This window comes from Mus musculus, chromosome 6 (assembly GCF_000001635.26).
Source record: "Mus musculus strain C57BL/6J chromosome 6, GRCm38.p6 C57BL/6J".
NCBI lineage: Eukaryota > Metazoa > Chordata > Mammalia > Rodentia > Muridae > Mus > Mus musculus.
Genome location: NC_000072.6, coordinates 75,463,902 through 75,475,501, shown reverse-complemented (window position 1 = coordinate 75,475,501; position 11,600 = coordinate 75,463,902). Strand labels below are relative to the sequence as shown.

The following is an 11,600-nucleotide window of genomic DNA, read 5'->3' as shown; positions in this document are numbered from 1 at the left end:
TGTTAAATATGGCTATAAGGCTGGGAAATTTTAGGAAAAAGAAGAGGTTTAATGGAAACTTATTTTTTACCTGGGGTCTTGGGATTCAGAATTCTATATTGTAAGAGGGCCTTTTCTAAGGTAGTCTAAGAATTGAGATAGGTTTTTATATTTGCTCTTGGGTTTTCCATAGTTTACTGCTTAAAGAGCAGCTTTACAGAGACCAGTCAGAAGGCAGGCTGTTAGTCTTTATCTAGGATATTCCCTGGGGTATCATAGACCCATTTGGGATCCTTCAGTTGTGCAATGTTAGTTTGGTGCATCTCATCTGTGTGAGCTCTAGGCTTTTCGCAGACTCCCTGTGTTCCTCAGGGAGAAGGTTGTTGGTAACAATCATATCGATGTCATAGATGGTAAGGTTGTAGAACTTGGTGGTGCATTGGAATTCTTTGATGAAAGTAGAAGAGTTGGCAGTACTAGACTCCAGTCTTTGTTTTTGTTTGTTTTGTTTTGTTTTGTTTTTATTTGAGAGAGTTCATTCAGAAAGGCAAGCAAGAGTGCAAGAGGATCACCAGACCCTCAATGGTCAGAATCAGGTGTGCCACTTTGTGGTTGATTTACACAATTGCTGGCCGTGGATGGGATGTTTCGTGATTGGGAGCCTCATGCCCCAGATTCCCACATGGATTAGCCATAATATTCATTTAAAAATAGTATCTCCCAAGGAGGACTTTTAGGCCCCTTTGTTCTCTAATAATACTCTTACCTACATTTGCCTCTTTTCAGATGGCCCACACCAAAGGAAATTTCTGCATTTAATTCAGAACGTAATTCACAAAACCCAGTTGTTGTTTTATGTAATGGTTGAATTGTCTGAGTCTTCCACAATGCATTTAGGAGTAATTTATCTCTTAACACTTTAGAAAGTGTCCTATTACATAGACATGTAGGGTATGTTCTTTTTTTGTCTTTCATCCAAAAGCCTGATATAGGGTTTGAAACTGGGAAAAATAAAATATACAGATTTTAAGTGTTCACTGAATTTCCCCGCAGCCAATTACTATGGATCTTTTAAGTGATAAGTATCTGTGAGGGCTTCCATAGCATTAGGTATAGTGGCTAAGTTGTGGTTTTATATGATTTCTACTATTTTTGTTTATTTAGGTTTGCCTCAAAACTCAATATATTGGTGAAGCTGGTCTTCAAATCCTTGTCTACCTGCCTCTACTCACAAGTGCTAGGATAACAGGTGAGAATCATGGTATGTAATTTGAGACTTTAGACCTGGGTGACTCTCAAATTCACATTTTTGCTTGGTTACCATCTTTTCTATTTGTAAATGAAATAATACCACTGCCTGATTTATATAGTGTTGAGAAATGAAATACTACATTGACACAATTTAGCAAATGCTTGCTGTTACTGTAGCTTGTAGGGTTTTGTTTTATTTTTTTGTTTGTTTGTTTTTGTTTTTTGTTTGTTTGTTTGTTGGACAAATGAAAAGATGAGCTAAATGAAGCATCCATCACCCCTGAGAAGCCATTATCTGATTGGAATCTTCATCACTCATTGATCAAAGGCTCAACTTAAATTCTACTGGTGCAAGGCTATGCTGATCTCATGTGTCCTCCATTATAGCACTCATTGATGTGATTTCAGAATGAAGAGTACATAAAATTAAAATTGGTTTCAGATGAGTGTCTCAGTCATGCTACCTGACTCAAATATTTCAAATATTTTATGGTGCTAAGAGGTCCGACACAAGTGACATTGTAGTCAATACAAATCATTTGTTTGTGCTCATAGTCACTCATTTAACATTACTTCAGCAGTAGTTCAAAGAATGCTTCAAAATAACTTAACAAAAACTTTTATATAACATAGGTAAATCCCTACAGTATATATTTAAATCCCCTCTATTTACTCCATGCCCTGATATGACATGCGTCTAAGTACCTTTTATACTGGACAGTGGGACCTCCATATTTTTTACCACACTGACAATATCTATCAATCATTCAATACTGGCTCACAGACAGTACATTCAGAAACGCATGAATGTACTAACATGTTCTAGGATGGCAAATTACATTTATGTTTTTCAGGAATATTTCAAATCCTCATTAAGCCCCTAATATTCCTCCCCTCATAGAAGCCAAGATTATTCCTAAGAGGCAGTCATTGTATAGCCTCATTGCATTGACGATTTTCTGAAGTTCTGCTCTATGTGCAGTGTAGTAAGAGTTTTTGTTTCTATAAGAACCTAGTTATGTGACATGAATATTAAAAAAAAAGCAGGGTGTGAAATATGGGGCTGTTGCTCTTTGTCCACAACCATTAAATATGATTGACTCATGCTCTAAGAGGGTCTGAACTTTGCCAGCTGCTGACAGTTTCATTCTGAGAATTCTAGAGAGGCAATAAATGCCAGAACCTGCAGCAAGGCAGGAGGTACTCCATGAAGAAGACTGGACTCCTCCTGCTGTATCTGGTTCCTCTTGCTGTGGTTTATCCAGTGGTGTACAGCAAAGAGACAATAAGAAGAAACTGGAGATATCCTGGTAATGAAGACTGGACTTGGCCCAAGGAACTCAACACCTCTTTTCAGCAGGGAAAAGTATATTCTATGCTCTGAAATAGGTCTATGCCCCCTTTCCCTTCTAACCTTCTTTCTCTCCTACCTAGTATTGGATCATCGGAAGTGATCAGGGTGGAATAAGGGTTGGAAATGTGGCATGTATAAGAAAAATAGCTAAAAAGATATTGTGCCAACATTTCAGGGCAGTGATTACGCCACCCTGCCTGATTAACGCCCTTCATTATTTCATAGAATTATGCAAAAGTTTGCTTAGCAAGTACAACTGAGTACCAAGTATCATAAGGAAGCATCTTAAGGCAGGGAAAAACAAGGCTTGAAATGAGGTATAAGCATCAGCCATAATAGAAACATATTGAGAGTAATGCCTTAGTTACGTACATCACCTCATCTGTAGGCACATATATTTTAATACAATGTTACTGTTAAGTTTCCAAATGCTAAATTTCCAAAGGAAAATCTTTTTTACATTATTATATCATATTTAGTTTATTTTTTTCAAGATCATTTGGAATTGTGGATATACATCCACATTCAAATGAAATCACAAGATATATTTGCATTCCATACAATGTAGTGTGAATGACCTAGAATCTGCTTAATGAAACCCCCAAAATATATTCATATTCCCTATAAGGTAGTGTGAATGACCTAGAATCTGTACTAAATAAATAATGCTATCATCAGTTCACTTTTGGCAAATTTCCTTTAAAGTGTCTCCACACTTGTTTAAAATATTTCTGTCCATCAAAATTGTTCATTACTAATGAGAAGAAATTCAGATTCATAGCAGTCAACTTCAGAGCAACCTAGATATTGCTTAGTGATGTGTCACATAACTTTAATTCAAGCACTTAGTGGGCAGAGGCAGATGCATCTCTGTAAATGCCTGGTCAGTGATAAATACTACAATATCACAATCAGGATAACCAAAACATCACATACTTTATTTTTGAGACTTAAGCAATCAGAAGAGGATTTTTTTGTGGAGCAGTCTGAGAAATCAGGATAAAACAGAGATTTTCTTCACAAAAGAAAATTGTGTGTTTGTTTCCAAACTGGAAGAACATATGCATTTTATATATACAAAGTAATTAATACAGTCATGTGCCAGGTGTCTCATATAAACTTTCTACATTTATCATGATAACCTGATAGAAATCTGTCCTTCTAATAATTCATAGAAACTGTTCTTCCCCAAGATCAGTCTGTACCTCAGGCCTCATTGCTTTCTGCAGTGTGCTAGTGAACTCTTTTGGGAAACCCAATACCCTAGCCTTCTATAATACTTTTTGCACAGTTCTCAGTATCATATTGGGACCTGCCTTCTGCTTTAGTGTGTACTTAATTGGTTTTATTTATCTTGACACATTAATTTATGATGATCATTCCCCTAACAGCATTATTAGTGTTAAAAGGAAAGCAGTGATTTATACAGGTTTTCAGTGTACCCAAAGTATAAAATAATGACCTTGAATTTGTTTGGGGATTTCCAACTTCTGGTGAGAAATGATAGAACCATAATTATATTACCATCTTAAATTTGTAAATTAAACATTTTTTAAAAATCATGAAATATATTGTAATTAAATTATATAATGTCCATCACTTTTTTCTACCTACAATCTGTGCAACTTGTTTCCCTAATGAAGACAATTCTGACTAATAGAATGTTAACCTGAAAAAAAATTTAGCTTGGATCCCTGTTAAATTGGAGATCGCATATCTTTTCCCATTGCCATGGAGACTTAGGCAGCAGACAGGGTCCCTACACATCGAGGGAGGTTGCAGTTCATATGGTGGAATTTTAGGACTCAGAATGTTACGTGAAGCAATTACATTCTTTTTTCCAATTTGAACTTGTAAAGCTGACACAAGATCCTGTAAGGACACAGGCAGACAATAAGTTTGGGTTGATTCTAAACTTACAGGAAAGGAAGCTACACCTGTGTGACTTTTAGATCTTCTAGTTCCAATACTTGCACCACACACTTTCTTTACTGATTGTGAAGGGTAAAGAGACCAAGTATAAAATTCTACTCCCTACACAACACAGACTGCTTCCTTCCTCCTAGTCCTCAGATTTTAAATACAGGATGTGTCAATTACCATTCTTGAGGGTCTAATTGGTATATTTGCATATTGACAGTCTTCTTGTAACAGAAGGCACCAGTTCTATTTTTGTTGATCTAATTAGCAAATTTACATATTGAAAGTCCTTAAAATCCACCTTACATATATTCCCATTGCATTTATGAGAATAATGTTTTAAGATTCTAGGCTCTGTCCTTTTGGAGCTTGAGATGCTTTCTCACTGGTTACCATAACCTATGACGTTCTGGAGGTATTTCAAATTCTTTTTCCAGGAATGGAGTCTTTGATTTACTAATTGGATATAATATAATACTGCTATTTTCTTCATCCAAAGAACTCCTAGAAAAAAAATGTTGTTTTCACAGGCCTTTTAAGGAAAGTTCTACCTTGTCTATTCATGAGGTCTATTTGAAAGAGTATATTTTTAGTTTGCACTTTATAGAAAGTTACATGAGCAAAACATAGGATGAGAAGCAGAAGTGAAATGATGCTTTCAATAAAAGTTGCCCACAAATCCCTTCCTAAGAATACTAGCTAGACAAAACATGAACATTGCTTTTGCATGAGCCTGAACACAATGAGGATCTGACAGTGTTTCCATTCAAACAAAAGAAAACAGCAAGTAAACACAGCTGTTAATGCTATTGGTGTAGGAACCCTAGACAACTTTGCCTAGGTTCTGTGAGATGTTATGCTATACAAGGTACAACTTGTGAGTCTACATTGGGTTCAGAAGTGTGTAAGTGACTGGTAGTAATTAAAGAATTCTTAAAAACATCCACAAGCAAACAAACCAACAAAGGACCACCTTGTTGTATCATTCTCACCACTCTATGAGGCACTGATTAGTGTCTGACAAGGGCTGTCACTCTCCATTGGCTAGTAAACATTGTTCATTTCTGCCGTCTACTAAATTAATTGGCCAAGTTTAAATGACTTTTAACTGGCTTTGTTATAGAATCAGAACCTTTCTCTCGGCATAACAAACAGGGTAAGTTTTTTGAACTTCTATGGGAAAATGGAGCCTTTTGACTTGCTTCTTTCTAGGTGATCTGAAGAGTAAAAGGATGAGCCTTGGGATCATGCTGGGGATGGAATAGTTTTTTATTCTTTCTCATTTTTCATTCTTTAGTTTTGTACTCCTTGTTTATTTTCTGGTATATATTCACTGGTGACTTCTGGAAAGAATCCTCCTTTTCTCCACACATTGCAAATAGTGAATTTTTCATGGTCTCATTATTACTTATAAGGAAATGAGACCAAGAGATTCTCTCTTCACCTGACCCTTGTATTTGTGTTGCATTGTTAAGACCTCATAGCTGAGGATAACACTGAACTCTTAATACTTCTCTCCATCTTCCAAATGCTGCATAGCAGGTCACCACACATTTTTAAATGGTTTAGGTACTTTACAGTGCATAGGCTTAAGTAATTTGACATGTAAGACTTAGAAAATAATCAAACTCACATTAATGGTGTTTGTATTGTCAAGACTCTCACAGTGGTACTAGAAGGAGCTGGCAGATTAGAGAGAGTCCTCCTACACTTCTTTACATGCCCCTATTCTCAATGTTTTTGAAGTTATATAAATGTTCTACTCACCTTTCCATCTTTATTATTACATTTAGAGACTTTACTTTCCCTTAAGCAAGCAATTTCAATTTTTTTTTTTTTTACTTCATAATAGAGGATATTTGAAAATTATTTTCCAAAGGCTTGAATTTCTGGATGATTTAATTCTCTGTTTCTCATTCTAATACAGCCATCTCATTTTGCCACTAGAGAAGTGTCAAGAACACTTTAGGTGTCTGAAACCTTTGGTACAAGCTAACTATAACTATCTTTTGTTCTATTCTTTTATAACTGTCAAAAATTGGAATTTACATATTAAGCAAAATATGAAAGCCATGAGAACTACAAACAAAACTGAAAAATTTACAACATGAGTGTATAATTAAAATTTTATGAATGTTTCCATCATGATACAGAAATTCTGAACTGCGCTGACCCTTCTTCCTGTAAGAATGATTCCTGTGTACTGATGAGCAATAAGACTGATATAGTGGAAATTACGATACTGCAGGAGCTGTACCATTGTGTTACTCTGATTCTTATATGTTATATCAAAGTGTTATTTAACACAACATTATAATATCATGACAATGGATAGGAAAACCAGAATGGCTGTGAAGACACGAAGAATGAATAAGGTCTAAGTAAGTAGCTCTGACAGCAGAAGAGTAGACTCATATTTGAGGCTTGATGGAGCAGCTAGGTGACAGATTTCATCATTTTGTACAAAATGTTTATAATTTACACCTGTTGGATTATAATTTGGAGAATCTTAACTTAATAGGTTTGGCAAATGTTTGACTATGGGTAACTCAAATCATAGATAGGAAAACTATGAATACTACCTATTATACTAATGAACCAGAGATTGGGTTGCAATGGCCTAAGTTGAGGTACATAACATTTTCTTCCCAAAGAAAAAGAATGTTTCAGGATGGAAACAGCTATATAGACTCATCTTCATTATGATGAGTTTTTTATTTGGAAAGACTTGAATAAAATAACACAAAGGTAAACTCCACTATATCTTGACTAGAAAAAACACAGCCTGAAATCATATTTGTAAAACTTCAAAATTTCGACTATCATCTATCTCTTTTCTTTTTCCAAGTTGTTTTTCAATAACATTGTAAAACTACCTTTTCAAATGTATGATTGATGGTTTTCTGGTCGAATAGAAATCGCTTCACAGATTTTTTTTTCTCATTTTAAACATTCAGCTATTGCTTTGATGGAGGCACTCATAAAAGCATACATATAAATGAATCATGATGATAGAAAGCAAATCCAATATCCAATATCCAAGTTTTTACATTTTCAAAAGAGCAATCTACTATTTTATTCAGCCTTGCCTGCAATTGCAAGAAACTCTGTGTCCTATGCATTAATGACCCACCTTTTTATATTTGGACATTAAATAAAACAAGTTATACATATACATATACATATATATATATATATATATATATATATATATATCCCCTTTAAGTACACAAATAAGAATATAGATGGGGAGAGCACCCTCATAGAGGCAGATGGGATAGGGGGATTCTGAAGGGGAGACCTGGAAAGGGGAAAACATTTGAAATGTAAATAATGAAAATATCCAAGATAAAAAGAATATAGATATGATTAAAATATTACTCCACTTTAATAATTCTCCATATAAATAGGATGAAATATAAATACGATTTACTTTACATTAAATGAAAAACTCAAAAATAATTATATTGTTTAACCATAACTAAAAAAGTTTATTCTGCTGATGTATTTCAAAGCAAGGGATCTTACTAGTCCCCTATTTTAACTTTATAAATCATTTGTCAAATATGGAAATCCACTAATCAAGCAAGAAAATGAATAACACTGGCCCAACTCTATGAAGTCCTTCTATTGTTTCCATTATATTTGATGAGGCTTTTAAAAATTTAGAATAGCTCAGCTTGTGCATATATTTATTCTCACTAAGAAGTAGCATATTATGTGACTACTATGTTTTGAATTTGAGATGTCTCTCTTAGACTCGTGTACTTGACATTTGGCTCCTTACTGATGTTCCTATGTAGAAGGTTGTGGAACATTTGGAAAGTGGAGCCTCAGAGAAGAAAGTCTGTTAGTTAGGGAAGGACTTAAGGACGCTTAGCCAGGTCCTTTCTGTTCACTCTACCCATTGATATGATGGAATCTGATTTTAAAACAAAACAATGCACAAGGAAACAAAAGAGGTTTATTCTTCAGACTCCATTGTTCATATTAGAACATTTTTGTCCCTGAGGCTGATATGTGAGTTTATAAATTTACCTTCTCCAAGTCAATTCTGATACCATGGACTAATACAATGCTTACTAATTTCTATCTCATAACTATGATGTGGCCAGAAAGGCAGATAAGGTAGATGAAAACTTTACCTCTCCTTCTGTCCCTCGAAATCCAATCCTGCAATCCGTAGTCTTACTTCAAGTTCTGTAGCTGACCACATGAAGTGCCCTGCCATAACTCCTGTCTTCTTCTCTGGTGGATCATACAAATCTTTCCCTTTGACATTTCTCCTCAGTGTGCACCCCTTTATCTCAGCAGGCACCTTCAGATAAAACTAACCAGGGAAGCTGGGAAGCTAACTACAGGTAATACTTCCATTCTTCTAAGTCAAATCCCCAGGTTCATTCCCTGTTTTCCATCAAACCACCTGTTGTGGCCTCTCCTTAATTTCTGCCTCATTCACAGGGGACTAAGAAAATTCTAGTTAAACACCTGGAATTCTGTCTTCCCATGGATCACCAACATCCTCCTTATCCCATCTCTCTCTAAATGTCAGTTCCCAATACCTAAAATGCATTTTACCTGGAAGCCCCAGTGCTAGCACCAAGGGATATCCCAGAAAAATTTCTTACCAGGCAACACACAGCCACCAAACTTTCCTAAGAAGCAGGGAAGGTATCAGAAACAAAGGGACAAAACACCCATCCAAAAGAGAAAAGAGCAGACATCAGTATCCAGAATTACAGTATTCACTAACCAAGATGTCCAGATGTCAGCATAAAAACACACTTAGTATTAACCAAGAGAATGTGTTTTCATTATAGTCCAACAACCTTACCAGAGTCAGTGCAGAGAATCGAAACATAGCAGAAGCTTAAGACAAGGACTTTAAAATCGCCTTTATGAATGTGATACTGTTACTTAAAGAAGAAAGGAATAAATCACTTAAATATATGAAAACACTCAACACAATGGAATAAAATTAATTAAACAATCCAAATTCTAAATGTTTAAATAAAATCAATACAGAGAACCCGAACTCAGCAAAAACTAGAAATGAAAATTTTAGGAATTCAAATAGGAAGCTGAGAAGTAAGTCTCACTAAGAGAATAAAAGGAATGGAGGAGTGGCTTATGCTTTGAAGATATAATAGATGATGTTGAAATGCTGGTCAGCTAAAATGCTAAATTGTTAAAAAGAAACTCTTGGCACAAAACATCCAGGAAATGTGACAATGTATGAAAAATCCAAACCTATAAAAAATAGGCATAGAAGAATGAAGTAAAACCAAGGTCAAAGGCACCGAATATATTTTAAATGCAGCCATAAAATAAAATGCCCTTACCTAAAAAAAGGAGATGTCCACTTGTTATTCTAGTGCAGTGGAAGACCAAAACTTGTGAACGTAAACAACCAGTATCCAACGTGACTTAAGGTCCACTCTATCAAATGGATACCTGACACTGCTTGAGTGACCAAGAAACTGAAGCCAGATATTCTATCCTGGGTGTGTGAGCTAAAACCAAATATTACCATTACAAAACAAACAAACACCCCCCCTAAAAAAGAAAACAATAAGTCGACTTCACATGACAGTTTGAATACTCAGAGATAAATACCATGCTCAGGCGTTGTCAGAGAAGCTTCCTCTGTAGAAGTTGGCAACAGAGACAACCTCCAGCCAGATAGCATGAAGAGAGCGATAGGCACTGGAACCTGCATCTACAAATGGATGTCTCTATCAAATATCTTCTTTTAGGGTTTAGGGAACATTGCTGAACAGGAGTCAAAAAGAGTGTCAGAGGCAGATGGGGTGGAGAAAATCAAAGGAAAAGAAACCTTAAATTAACATGATCAAAACACCTAAGCAGAAGCCAAACAAATAAGGTCATTTGAATCAACATGGTCTATGTACATATAAATTCACAGATGCTGCAGCAGCACAAGGCCTGAAAGCATCTTCTTCAGTATGAGACCCTAGAGCTAAAAGGAGAAATGGCCACAATCCTTAACCCATCCTTAACCCAGAAGCTATCTGCAATTGATAACCATTTGCAAATGGAAGGTTGGGATTCTCTGCAGGAGTCTCACTAGGGAAACACACTACTTTTAAGGATAGTCCCAGAAATAGATAGACAGCAGAAGACAAAATCAATGGCATCTTTATAAATATTTTTTTCTCTTTTCCATATAGGATTTTGCCTCTGTATTTTGGAGTCTAGTTTAGGGTTTTTATAAGATTTCTGATTTTTGAATACATTTCTGTGTCTGTGTCTGTTTCTTGTGCCTTTTCTTGGGCTCTTTTCCATTTGTTTGTTTATTTGTCCTATCCAGATATGGAAGTTTTTGTTTTATATAATAGCATTATTTTTATTTTAATCCATTTACAAGCCTGTTGATTTTCTAATGAGAAATAGAAATGTGGATCTCCATAGAGGAGAGATAGTAAAGAGCTGAGAGCATTAAAGTAGAGGGAGAAAAAAATTTAAATGATATGTTACATAAGAAAATAATCTATTTTCAATAAAAGGATAAAAAGATACCTAAAAAAGTAAAATAGAAAAAAAGAGATGTGTATGCCCCCACTTTGGATACTTCAAGAAAAAGATTTCTCTTGGCTGTATTAAATGATGAAAAAATATGGTTTAGAAAGAGGAGGAGCTTAAGCTCTTAATACCATGTAATCAAAAATTAATTAATAAAACAGGTAACAGATTTTAGGAGAGTCCCTGCAACAGTTGTTTGGGACCCACTTGAAGAACAAGTTTCACATCTGCTACATCAATGTAGAAAGGCCTAGGTCTAGCCTGAGCATATTCTTTGGTTGATGGTTCAGACTCTGAGAGCCCCAAGGGTCTAGGTTAGTTGATTTTGTTGGTCTGCCTGTTGAGTTCCTATCCACTTTGAGGCCTGTGATTCTTCTTCCTATTCTTCCAGAGAAGTCCCCAAACTCCATCCACTCTTTGGCTGTGAGTGTCTACCTGTCTAAGTCAGCTGTTGGTTGAAGCCTCTCAAATGAAATCATGGTCATTTCTGCAAGCATAACACAGTATCATTAATTGTGTCAGGGATTTGTGTTTTTCTATGCATGGATCTCAA

The 11,600-nt window shown here is 35.5% G+C and overlaps 1 long non-coding RNA gene across 1 annotated transcript in view; it reads left to right on the top strand.

The window, feature by feature from the left end:
• The first annotated feature begins 517 nt into the window (after positions 1–517).
• Positions 518–11,600, top strand: part of Gm38835 — a 47,535-nt gene continuing 36,452 nt past the window's right edge. The window contains exons 1-2 of the long non-coding RNA XR_869183.1: positions 518–575; positions 1,144–1,228. This is a non-coding gene — a long non-coding RNA (predicted gene, 38835). The remainder of the gene's footprint in view (positions 576–1,143; positions 1,229–11,600) is intronic.